This window comes from Manduca sexta, chromosome 19 (assembly GCF_014839805.1).
Source record: "Manduca sexta isolate Smith_Timp_Sample1 chromosome 19, JHU_Msex_v1.0, whole genome shotgun sequence".
Classification (NCBI taxonomy): Eukaryota; Metazoa; Arthropoda; class Insecta; order Lepidoptera; family Sphingidae; genus Manduca; species Manduca sexta.
The window spans coordinates 2,317,789-2,331,908 of NC_051133.1; the positions used below are offsets into that span (position 1 = coordinate 2,317,789).

The following is a 14,120-nucleotide window of genomic DNA, read 5'->3' on the forward strand; positions in this document are numbered from 1 at the left end:
CAAATATAAGAGAGGAAAAAGTACACACACACCATCACGCATTTTATCCCCGAAGGGGTATGCAGAGGTGCAACCAGGGCACCCACTTTTCGCCAAGTGTGTTCCGTCCCATGATGTGATAGGGGGCGAGCCTATCGCCATATCGGGCACAAATCCAGACTCCGGGCTGATACTGAGCAGAAAAACTCAATTATCACTTTGCCCGACCCGGGATTCGAACCCAGGACCTCAGAGCGCTGCCGTACCGCGCATGCAGTACAACTACGCCACCGAGGAAAAAGTATTGTATAATAAAAAGGGCATGTTAGTAAACACGTCTTACCGGCTCATAGGTTTATAAAAACTTATCTCTCATTACTCTCACGGACGAGACCTTTCTATACTTTTTGCAATTAATGTAAAGGCAAATTCCAGAAGTTTTTACCTTCTACACAGTTCTTAAACAAGACAGGTGTGTTATCAGTTGAAGTCGGAATTATTTCACACATGAGTGTCGACGTCTTATAATACTTATACGCACTTTAGTGAGTATACGCCTTCTCTCCAATTAAATAGGAATTGTCAATTATTATTATCAGTTGTCGAATGGAAAGAAAATTAATTTGACGTATACCTAAACATCAACAAAAACGTTCAAAAACGCAGTCAAAAATTGATTAGTTTCGCAGTTTTAACGTACTATTGGATCAACGAAACGTTTTTTTTTCGAAACCCTTAATAGAATTCAAATAGGCCTGTTAAATCAGGATAGCTAGCAACACTCACCTTGTTGATATCAATTGTACAACTTTCACTGATTTGTGGCGCTAATCCAGTTTTCCTTGTTCAGTGTTTAGTAACGATTAGTGGTAATTTATGTTCAAACTCGCTAAATTAACTTTATTAACATACCCTAAGTTCTCGTAATTATGTTCGCGTTCTTACTTAATTTCTAATCTTGTTTTACGTCTAAATATTTAGCATTTTGTGGTGTATTTAGTGATAATTTACATACATGTTAGATTAAAACATTTTTGAGTATTGACTAACCTAGAGTTTAGCCAGTTTGACGTAAGCAAAAAAGAGTAATCTAAACATTAATTAGTAACGATAATTCCGAAGTGGGTTAACAAGCGATTGCTTAACTCTCCTCTAAATTAGAGCTTCCATATAAAAGTTGTTTTGGTTAGACATGAATTTGCGACAAGCCTATCACGGTGTTTCATTACATCGTTCAAGTACGGAAGGAAGCAATCACCGTCTAATTATAGGTTAAGTCGTATGTACTTTTGACACAAGTGTAGTGCGTTTCAATTACAGTTCTGAAGTTGTTGATTGCTATCATTTGGCTTTCGACATTGATTGCGTAAGACCTAAGCATAAAACGCTGAGATCCGATGGCGCTCTCTGGTATGCTTTTCTCGATAGTTTACGGTATGTTTTGCATTATAACTGAGATATCTGGAAGCACAAATAACTCACTATCCTTCTGTAAGACGCGCCGAGCTTCACCGCTCTTGTCATAAAATGCGTGCCACTTCTGACCCTGGTATACAGGAGTTGTAGTGGTGGGTGTGAGGGCGGGAAAGTCTATGCCCTTCCCTAATCCTCATAATTCTCTTACGGCTGTAATTCATCTTTGATTCTTTTGCCATTGTGGGTGGTCAATCAAACGATTAACTAGCTCTATTGCGGGCATATTATATAAAAAAAAACAAGAAACTTAGTGTTACTAATATTTTGTCTTCTTTTCTGATATACGTGTCAGAATTTTCCTTAACCATATCAACAGCTATTTTAATGACCACATTTCAATTCATTACTAGTCTGCAGAATCTGTCATTATAGATATTGTACAACCTGCGTGAAAGTCCACATTGATTGATTATCTGATCATCGTGTTATACAATGTTGATTGTACTTATTATGTGCTTGGAATCTTTATAATGCATTATAATTGACTCAGCAAACCATATGTTCTATGTCACTTTGAATAATAGCGAAGAAAAGAAAAGTATTGAATGCTTGATGATGCTACAAATAGCTTTGATAGTTAAAGGTTATTTTTAGAATAAATATATTTCTCTCATCCCGAATGAAGGATAGAATGTTTTTTGTAGAGGCGAAGGGCCGATATACAAAGAATTTTAGTAGTTTTGCCGTTACAAAGTTGTCCAATAGGTACTGCGAATAGAAAATGAAATCTTATTAAAGTTAACTTTTTTTAATTTTTCACCTTTCCACACTGATTACTAAGTATTGCAAGATTCCATGCATCAACATTTTATATTTCAAGCAAAGAAATTATGCATGGATTGTATAAACGATGATATGCCTAAGAGGCAATGTGTAGAGAGATGAGGACTGATGCAAAGAACTCCATGTGAGAAATGGCATCACTTTAATTTATACAATAATACTATTAAAATCCTTAATTTATTTTAATAAATAAGCAAACTATTCCATCGTTTTAGTATACAACTTTCATGAAAATATATTAGCAATAATAAGCTATTTAAAATCACTTACGTTAACCACACATTGCCATAAATCACCAAAATTCAACCGAGCATTTCTTGAAACAATTGAAGCGAGTACAAATTGCAGCAATGCAACGATTTGTAAAAACGTGTTGCCAATTAAAGCGGAACCGTTGCGAAAGCGTGTGGTGTGTGGACGGCCGGCGCGGGCGCAGCACCAATCTGATTATACTGATTACACTTAATTATAGGATCGAGGCGTTAATTTGTTTTTTTGATTGTTGTTTAATCAGGATCTTTTAGGTGGCAAATACGTTTAATATATTAAATTATCCTTACCAAAGGCATCGTTTGCAATTTACCGACACTGTTCCCTTTTTTTTATGTCTAAGACAATATTTTATATATTGAAAAGCTTGAGCGAGACATTATGGACGATTTTATATTATGTAATACTTAATTGGATGTAGTTTCTTTTAATTTGTCGTATTAAACTTAAGAGGTATAATTTAATATTTTTTTGTTTCAGGTGAGAGTTATATTTCTTAAAAATGTGTTGCGGCAACATCGATCAGATCACTTAAGGTGAGTTGGCAACACTTATCTACTGATCTTCATGTAATTTAAGACATTGTATTATATGGAAGACGGGCTCAATGGACTTGTTTCCAGAGCCGTAATAAATAAATTAAAAAAAAAATCTTAATGTAACCTGTATTATGTTCAAATAGAATTTAACTTTTGATACACTCCTAACGCGCTCAAAAAGGCTAATTATTGATAAATCCATAAGAATAAAGTTTAATGTTTTGAACTTTATATCATTAACTCATGGAAGGTAAACAGATTATTAGAGTTATACATCTACAGTCCGGACAAAGGTGTTTATTTCGTTATTAAAGGAAATAGCATACCTGAGATTTTTACATAAAAATTTAATAGCTTGTGATATCTGCCAATCTCTCTACCGTAACAGGGAGCACACGTGCCACAGTATGAAACCAATGAACGCTATTATCATTTATCTCTATACGATATCATAACAATAAAAAAAAACTACAATAATTATATGTAGTATATTTTTCCATGGTATTTCTAGTGTGGACTTTGGCTGTCGATTTCTACTTTAACTAAGCAATAAATATGCTGCGTTAGATTTAATTACGTGCCATTTCGTAGTTAGTGATCGTACCTGAGTTAATTATATGAGAATAGTTTTCCACACAAGTGTAGTTAAAGTGAAGATAAAACTCGTGGCGTGCGACTTAAATATATAATTATTATATTCCAATGGACGTTATAAAAATATGTCTAACACTATCGCGGCTTTACCATTTGTTTTGTATGGAATAAAGGTTGTAGTTCGAGTTTAATTCGTGAGGATGCCTCGATGTTTTTGTTTTTTTATTTTTTATTTTAGTGAAACAATTGCACCAGGTATAATGGTTATTGTGAAAAGACCATCATAATTTCTTGTCATGTACCAGGCTTCGAATAACAACGTGAAAACGAAAACTATATTTAATGTCATAGAACAATTAAAAAATATGTTATTTATGAAAATTTAATTTAAGTTTAGACACAAATTAAAAACTGTTCAGATTATTAACCACGATCATATTATTAAAGTTTTATAAGAGCTCGTGGTAGGGCCCCAAGTTCCATAGTTTGAGAGACAACAAAATAATATAATAGAGGCTTTTCTTAATTCACGTGAGGAATGTAGTAATTATAGCATCGTGAGTCTGTATTTTATACATCTGCTATAGGTAATTAGGTACATTATATTGTTAAGGGACCGGGTGAAAATTACTCTATGAAGTTGTAATAACATAATAGTTTAATTTATTTTTAGTTTTTATTTTTATATTATAAAGCAAAGTCCCCCGGCCCGCCTTTCTGACGCACACTCAAAAACTGCCGAATGTATTTCGATGAAATTTTGTATGAAAATAGTTTAAAATCTGGGAAGGATTTACTTTTTATTCCGGGAAAACCCATCACGAGGGCAAAGCCGCAAGCAAAAGCCGGTATAATATAGACAAAGTATTTTACGCTTTGGATTCTGGCTGTGAAAAAATTATAAAGCATCTAACCTCTTCGATTTCCATAGACAATACTTTTCACTCCACTATTGAAGTAATAGATTACCTTTTTTCCTCTAACAGTAACTCAGTGTAAGCTTGGTAAATTCGAAACAAAATTCTCAGGAACTCAAGTCTCTTGATATTTTTATCTCTCCAGGGACAAATACACTTACATAATAGACGGTAAATTACACTCGGTTAAAATCCTATTTAAACTAAAGACAATATTGTCACCCAATGCCATCACGTGTCTAAACACATATTCAGAGAATTGTGATAATTAAATTTATTATTTCATGTCAAGGCCCGGCGTTTCATGCATGACCTCAGACGTAATGGGATAATAGCATTTTTGTACGATTGGGCGCGGTTTACCATAAATGAACAAGTACGGTAGGCCGACAAATGGGGAAATAATGAGGTTTAGAGTGGCGTGTGCAGTCTGATTGTTCCTTATATGGTGTATGGTTCAAACCCGGTAAGATCTTGACAATCGTTGATATTGTGGTTTTGGTTAGCATATTTGTTTTACCATCAACTGGTTGTAGATACGTCGATATATTCCGTCGAATCGCCTAAAATGTTATCGCTTTTCTGGTATTAGTCGATCGAGTCGGCCGAATATTTTTATAAATAAAATAGTCAACTGTATCTCTAGCAATTTTAATTTAGTTTTATTATTTATTTATTTAAGGACCTCCAACGATTATTATAAAATTTTCCATATTACGTTTAGATACACAACATAATTCCTGACACATCATTGTAATCCAAACTTTTTTTAAGTAAACTCCAAAAGCAGGAGTTTTAATCCTCTATTTTTTCTAATCATGACCATGTTAAAAATCTAGACAGCCAAGACGTTCCTCCGTTCGAGGTCTATTTATTTCTTTTATAATAACCTCATTTAGACAGTCCTTCCAAACCATTCGCAATAATTGACGCCCTCGTCAACCTGACATGACTCATCCTTTGTCTAACGACTCGTTCGTCTCATTGTTAGGAACTAGTTCCAACCTGTATCAGAGCGTGTAGGCGTCGCGTATTGTCTTAGGTAACGTCTTGTTCTAGACTTTTTGTTGATGGACTTGTTTTTGTTGTCTTGAGTCCGGTTGTACAGTCGGTCACGTCCAAACGCTTCTACACATTAATATCAATTGAAATGTTATTTTTTTTAAATTAAACCTTGTAAAATTTATTTAAGTGTAGAAAGAACGATTGGTGATACGGACAAAAAGTCGATTTGAAACTTTGAAATTGAAAATTGAAATTTGTTCAGCTGCTTTTGTGGTTGACTGTACATAATGAGGTACAGAAATTAGTTTTTATTATGCTGATATATTGTACCAGGTTTATATAAAGAGTGGTAACGAATATGTCGATCACCTGGTGATAAATCACTGGTATACTTTAACTCAATAACAAGGCTGTTATTTCAGGTCACATTTCTGTAAGACATTGCCTTCCTGGCTAAGCCGGCTTATTTATAGAGTTAAAAATTGCCTACAAACTGGCCACAAAATCGTTTTACCATATTTATGTACCTCAACTTGATAAACCTTTTAATTTTGTAAACAACATGTAATAAAATATTTATATTCGTAACCAATCCACTATTAATAGGCTTTGAAGATTCCAAAGTATTCTTAAGAAGGTTGTCTATAATAATATAATTACGATGCTAAGTTCGAGCAAGAAAGGAAAGTATCTTATTAATATAAACAATAAAAACATTGAGATATTCTAATTATTATTAGAAGATTCCACACCTTTGCATTTATAAGACTAATAAAATGTAACTTCATACAAAATGATAAAATCGAGTCTTTTTCAATAGACCAACGAGTAACCGCTATTTTCAATAACCTATCCCAATCGCTTTTTTAGATCTATCTCAAAAATTGACCAATCAGAAGCAAGCTTTTCGACACGCTTTCAAATGACTTACTTTGATTGGTTCATTTTCGGAATCGGATTGAAGATTGAGATTGGGATCTCTCATTAAAAACGATTGTAAATAAACAAAAACATCGCTTACATAACTAGGATGAGACCTCTAAAGCCCGCCGAAACAGGACTTGTACTAATACGGAAACATGTCTGTCCAATAAATATCTAACAAACGTGTGGGTGGTATCACTTCGGCATCATCTCAAATCAAACGTGCCGTGTGAATCAAATAAAGGTTATTAAGAAAAGTTATGGGCCTGTGAGTCAATCAGAATGGCGATTTGAAAAGTGAAATGTAGTTCTCATACATAATTTTAGAGCTGTGAAGTAATGGTTATAGTGTTACTACGAAGTGATAGTGTTACTACGATATTCAAGTGTCAATTTAGTTGATCGTTGTATATTGTCTCGGTATATTGTATTGGAGTGGTATGAGGTATGTTGAAGGACTAGCAATAGTAACTTAATCCTCTTTCGTTATATTTAGTTATTTTTTATTCTACTTTAATAACGTTTATCGCTGCAACACTTGCATTCTTTACCTTGCGTACTATCTCCATACAAAAAAAATATCACAAAATACTAGTAACAAGCTATACTAGTTATTTACTTACTAAATTAAAGCAAACTAGCCGAACATTTTCAGATTTATAATGTTGCTAAGGATGGTCTTGTTCATAAGCCTTACCAACATATTTTCCAAACATCATCTTGCAGGAAAGTATTTTTTTTGATATGCAAATTCCCCATTTGATGTTGCAATTCAACTTAAACACGAATTTACATTCCGTATTTGGATTTAGCTATTTTCATAATTAAGTCAACATTATCACAGTTTTAAGCAATACTTTACGTTTGAAATGTCAATCGTGCGCATCCCAAGTAACCTTTGATTGGTAATTGGACGTTACTGGTTAGTCGAAGCCTTAGAGAGGCGCTAAATCACAATTCGTCAAGGCAATTTAAACCTTATTTATGAGGTGCAAAATCAAATTTTATATTTGATTGTTGTAATGTTTGTCTAGACATACTTGACCCAAAGAAGTATGAGACGAATTAAAATTGTAATTGAATAGACATTAATTTTAATCCAATTGGATTTTAAACTATATGAAATCAATTAGATTTCTTTGTTTTACCTTTTTCTTCTACATTTTGTCTACATATAATATTGCCGGAGTAGAAGTATCCTTTCTTCTTTCTCAAAAGCCAGCACCTATAATTATAAACATTGCTCAAGTATTGCAGATGTTTATGGACACAAGCCACTTTCGGTTTTGTTAGACACAATCAAAGCCCACGTATTTTAGTATAACCTCACAGTTTTCCGACATAACCTCAAATAAGGCAACGTGAAGTCACGAACACAGACCAAATGGAGTATTAATTGTAAAATACTACTTAGATGCTGTAGTTAAGTTAGTTAAGTGTGATTTGTTGGTTAGATGTAGATGCAACACTGAGATGGGAAGATACTTGTGAATAATACGATCTTAAAGTTCAGCGTTGAATCATGTTTAGATACGTATCTTTTTAATATCTCTTCGTATCTGCCAGTAACAGGTATCAATGCGTCTATGGTAGGATGAATGAAACTTTATTTAATCGTGACTGGCTGATGTGAAATTTCAAATATAGAATACAAGAATTATATAAAGCTGAAGAGTTTGTTTGTTTGTTTGTTTGTTTGAACGCGCTAATCTCAGGAACTACCGGTCCAAACTGAAAAATTCTTTTTGCGTTGGATAGCCCTTTGTTCGTGGAGTGCTATAGGCTATATATCATCACGCTATACCCAATAGGAGCGGGGCAGTAATGGCTAATCTCAGGAACTACCGGTCCAAACTGAAAAATTCTTTTTGCGTTGGATAGCCCTTTGTTCGTGGAGTGCTATAGGCTATATATCATCACGCTATACCCAATAGGAGCGGGGCAGTAATGGCTAATCTCAGGAACTACCGGTCCAAACTGAAAAATTCTTTTTGCGTTGGATAGCCCTTTGTTCGTGGAGTGCTATAGGCTATATATCATCACGCTATACCCAATAGGAGCGGGGCAGTAATGGCTAATCTCAGGAACTACCGGTCCAAACTGAAAAAAATCTTTTTGCGTTGGATAGCCCTTTATTCGTGGAGTGCTATAGGCTATATATCATCATGCTATGACCAATAGGAGCGGAGCAGTAATGAAACATGTTGCAAAATCGGGGAAAATTATAAGTTTTGAGAGCTTCCGTTGCCTGCGCTGCGTAAACGGTTAAAGTTATGCAACAATGATGTATGACGGGATTGTTTCACTTAAAAGTTCTAAATAATATAACAAAGTCCCCCGCTGCATCTGTCTGCCTTAATGTGTTAAACTCAAAAACTACCTAACGTATTAAGATGAAATTTGGTATGGAGACAGTTTGAGACCCTGGGAAGAACATAGGCTCCCGGAAAACTACTATTTTTATAACGGAAAACTTTAGCCTGAAAAACTTTATAACGCGGGCGGAGCCGCGAGCAAAAGCTAGTATAGAATACAAGAATTCAAATCTTTGATAGGAGCGAAAGATAATATTTGAATATAGAATTTTTGAGATGCAAAAATAAGTTTTGTTTCCTGTTTTCGTTGTAGAAAGTGCCTTATGACTACCGCCCAGCCTTCGTGGGAGGCGACTGAGCGGTTGTGTTGGTAGAAGACCCCGCGTACCGAAGGACGCCCTCGGCGTCAACGACAGCATGTGGCCTACCTTCCACGCTGTTGTCCATTCCAGGGGTCTCCAAGATGTGCGAAATGTGCACAGAGTACACTTTGGGCGGGCGGCCGGGGGCCGACGACCCCCCGATGGCCCTATTAGTCGCCTCTTGCGACAGGCAGAGGATACCGTATTGGAATTCTCTAAACGTCCCCAATCCACAGAGCGATTCAATGTGATTACCTACTATTCTAAGTTAGATTATCTGAAGTTAATTTTTAATTTGGATGTGACATTTCTGCACATTGGCAATATTACTCAGAAACAGGATCCTAAATCTAGGACAAGAATAAGGGAGTCGTACGGTAAACTAGAGAAAATATATTTTTTTTCTTTCTTGTGTTATTACGGTCTTTGACAGTCTTCACATTGCTTATAGTAATGATAATTAAAAGAAAATGAACACGCAAGATCTATAATTTAAAATCGACGTCCCAGATTGCCAAAATGGCTCGCAACCGCGTGCAACCACTATGGGCGATGAAAGCGGCCCGATGCGCCACATACGTTGTTCCATTATACATTACAATATGTTCCATTATGGTACAAATATGTTATTGAACTATGTTTAGTGAGGTGCTCGTCGATAGAATATTAAAGACTACTTGACACTGATTACAAATTAATAGTCCACGATAAGATCTATGTGGAATAGAAAATCAACAGTCATTTGTTACGCAATATGTTTTTGTGTTGACGGTACTTTTACTTTTCATCGACTCATTACATTCATGATGTCTTTTTCGTATTGCCTCGGTAATCGTTTGGAAACTAGATACTATGCTGTTACGTTTCTTAACGTAACATATTAGTCTATGGTCGATATCTATGCATTCGTTTTAATTTAAATCTAATTCAATTTCAAAAAATGATTTGTCTATTCGACGCGATTCTTTTTTCAAATTCGACATCATTATTAACGTTGATAAAATTTACGAACGCTTTGTAGATTTTCAAAAAAAGAACCGTGATAAATTGATGATTCGTTACGGTTTTCTTTTCTCACATTTAGATAGAGTTGATACACAAGAATCGGCTTAAGTTGGCGGTTAATGGCTACTTATGATTTCGTCCAATGACGAAAATGTTTAAATACTTAATAATACAACGTATGAAAAACTAGTTTTAATTCTAGAAAAGCAATATCATTAAAAACCTTAAAGTAATCTGCTATCACTATGCGCAATTGTTATTAAATAAAATTGATGTAAACCATTCACTGGAGGCTGTGGTAACCGCAACTGGCCTACCATGACGGTTGTGAGAACCTTGCCGCATTTCCTTATCTAAGAAATCAATTTACAAGTATCGAGTTCGCCCGTCCCCGTGGCAAATTCAGAAAAAATATGATCCGATGCATCCGACGCACGCATCATTCGTTTTTGCTTTTGAATCCAGAAAAATATTATGTATTTTCTAGTGTTTTGTTCTGTTTAGAAATTGAGTGGAATGGTCTTAATTGTGTTATAAACTGTTGTTGTTTCTTTAATTAACTAGTTTAACTGTATAAAAAATATTAAAATGATAAAGTAGACAGTATTGAAGGTAGCATAAGCTATTATTACCTTGGGTGTAAAATTTCATTCAAATAGTCAAATACTGTATCCGGTCTACACACCTGTTTACCACAAAATGTGGTGGTAGGTGATAATATCGAAGTCGTTGTAACGTCGACATATGAACAAAACTATAATGTTGACACACACAATCCAATTATTCGTAAACCTGTCAACTTTAAGCCAAAACAATAAGGATCTGATGAAGACGGATAGTAGTTCTTCAGATTGTGAGGCGGTGTTTTTACTATTCGGTCAAGGCTCGTCGGCGAGGCCGGTTGTATTGTTCGAGATGCGCTCGCGACCATCGAAGCGTGCAGACGAGTACAATGGAACTGTGCAGCACTTCTGATGACAGCGGGTGGCTTGTTAATCATTTTAGTTTCAATCGAATTTTACTGTTTTGGTCCGGAATATTAGGTTACAGATATACGATCTGTGTTGATATTGATCATGTTGTTCAGTGTTTACTTTTGGATTTTCGTCATATGTGTTGACCTTCTGTAATAGTCGTAGGGGCTCTATCCCATTAGATGTAGCATAAGGAGAAACGGTGTCTGTCACATAGTATTGGATTCCTTCAATGTCTATTAATTTCTAAGCCTCAACCGCAACCTGTTGACTTATTCCACTTTTTTCGATTATTTCTCGTTTAATTTCAATTTTTTTTATTCCGCATAGGTCTTGCAACGATTGCCTAAGTCGTTCGCCTATGCATCTAGGTTGTCGGGCGTGGTCTGTGTTACGACACACCATGTATGCCAAACGTTACCTCAGGCTTTATAATTTGACAGATTGTCTATTTTATTGCATCGTGCGTTTAGCGTTTGTATGCTAACTTGTTTTTGTTAGCTTCTTTGTGTATGGCGAACGTGGAATTCATTCTAAATGCAAGTTTATTTTCGTATTGTTTATCGGTATTGTCGTTTGATGACTGATGCTTTATTGCCTTTCTTGAATACATTTTGACTGAAATGCCGACATGCTTAATCAGATTCACAAATCTATCTATCGCTTTGATAGCTAATAGGTGCAATAGCTTTCGGTTTTAGTATGTTCTATTAGTTACCGCGGTGTACGCATGAGTCATTTATCACATTACTACTTCAATGAGAATGTTAAGGAATAAATTACCTACAAAATAGGCAACTAGTCATTCTAGACTATGTTTATAATTTAAATTATTTTCATGTTTCCTTTTTGCTATGCTTGATACAATTTGACAGTCTATTTTGGTCGTTAATGCGCAAGCTTACATTTTAAAATCGCATGTTGATTTTTGATTGAAATTTAGATAAAGTTCCCACGTTTTCCTTTCCTTCTTCTCCTTTCGATTATCATTAAAAACATGATGATTCAGTGTAACAGTGTAGTTATAACCAGCCGTAAATAGCACTTTGACCGCACCATAGACGGTTAACTTTAGAATTCAAACGGCGTATCCAAATTTATTCACGGCGATTAAACCACCATTCAATATGTTACTGTGAATCATACTGCACAGTAACTCAATGGCTTCATGGCTCATTTGTGAGAGATAGCGATTTGATTTTGATGACACTTAGATGGAAAGTTAGATTCTCTAGTTGTTTAGTTGTTTTCGTGTATGCCAGTTTAAAAAAGAAGTATTTATCAATAAATCTACAGGTGTATGGTTTGGATTGAAGCAATATCTGTGATATAACGTTACGATGTAACGTAACGTTTATTTCTTCAAATGTATATCTTTAATTGTGATAAATTGGTAGGTTTTTTATTGGTAAAGTAGACCACGCAATTACAGCTGTAGGCACAAACTCTAAAAGACATTATTTTGGTGATAATTGCTCTAATGGTTAACTTCAACTGATAATACTGTTATGCAAGTTGACTCGATTAGTTTTGTTTGGTTTGTAAATACTATCGATAAATGCGTATTTATGGTCACAAATTATATGTCTATAAGTAGAATTTAACTTCGACTTGTCCAATTAAGTTGTTATTTCGCAACACTTTAGTAGTCTAAATGTTGTTTCAAATTGACATGTGTAATCGGTTAGAAATAAAATCTATCGATAAACTATAAAAGGTAATGGATAATTTGACGAAACTGTTCATCTCAACTCTGATTGTAATTGGATATTACACAATTGACATAAAATGATACACTGTTTACAACGCTTTGGCTACTGAAAAAAAAATATTTTATGTCCTTCGTAAATCTCATCATGTCTTTGAATTTGAAAATATTTGTTTTAAATTTTTTTGCTTCTTTTAGGAATAAACGAATTTGGATTTTTAACTAATTTGTTACTGTCAGCAGAATTTGAGTAGCCACATGTTTATTCCTTATCTCCAGTGCCATTCACATAAGCATTTTAACTCCCATATTTTCTTCAATGTCAAGCTATTCTATTTCAACCTTGGTTTTATTCATGTCAAAATCTAAGTATATATCTCTCATAACTTGTGCCTTATGTAGCTAATTTAAATACGCATTGTTTGCGGTTGCAAGTGTTGTAAGGCAGATGCATTGTGATAGTATCTTAGTCAACGTATTGATTAGTCACCGTTGGGAGTTGCGACTGTTCGAATCCCCAGCGATAGCCTCCACTTTTGTTTGTGTCGTTTACAATGCAATTAAGTGTTATTTTTAATATACTACATACACCTGATGGTGGAGTGGTGTCGTATGGAATGTCGACTGACGGAGATGATTAGCCCCTGGCAGTCGACACAAATATGTCGGCTTGTTGGAACCGGATATACACAGGCTGATTCCGAAACGCGACACACTTACATGGAACACTATGGCGGGTTTTAACACCTTGTGTACGGTGGTCGCTATCCGGGCGGATATAAAATATATCTTACCACCAGCAATTTGTAGTCATTAAGTATTTAGAGCCGCAGTCTAGAAATTTAATGAATGTTTTTAAAGATACACATATAAAATAAGCCGTGAGAATTTTAACTAAAACATTTAACATAAACAACCAGATTACATGCCTGTAAATATTGACTTACTAGCTTTTGCTCAGGGCTCTGCACGCGTGTACTTTTTACTGGGATAAATGTCCTGTTTTATATTTTCCCGGGAAAAAAGTAATCACTACTACTCAGAAGTAATGTAGCTTCCTGTTAGAGAATAAATCAAAATTAGTTTAAAAGTTCCTGAGATTAACGCATTTAACCAAATCAGCTTTATTTATTAGTACAGATATTAGTATTTATTTCTCAGCTAATATATAGCTCATATTACTCTTAAAATCAAACATAAGTTTTCATCTCTATAAGTAACCAGTAGTGATACATTGAGGTCCGCTTACATACGATTACAAGAACAAAT

General features: G+C 34.8%; 1 protein-coding gene across 5 annotated transcripts in view; it reads left to right on the forward strand.

The window, feature by feature from the left end:
* The window catches only part of LOC115441020 (axoneme-associated protein mst101(2)), a 138,149-nt gene that overhangs the window by 60,536 nt on the left and 63,493 nt on the right, over positions 1-14,120 (forward strand). For 2 of the 5 annotated variants that reach the window (XM_037440450.1, XM_037440451.1), the window contains exon 2: positions 2,989-3,044. The exons of the other annotated variants lie outside the window; for them this stretch is intronic. The gene's annotated coding sequence lies outside the window, so the exon portion shown is untranslated. The remainder of the gene's footprint in view (positions 1-2,988; positions 3,045-14,120) is intronic. 5 annotated transcript variants of the gene reach the window in all.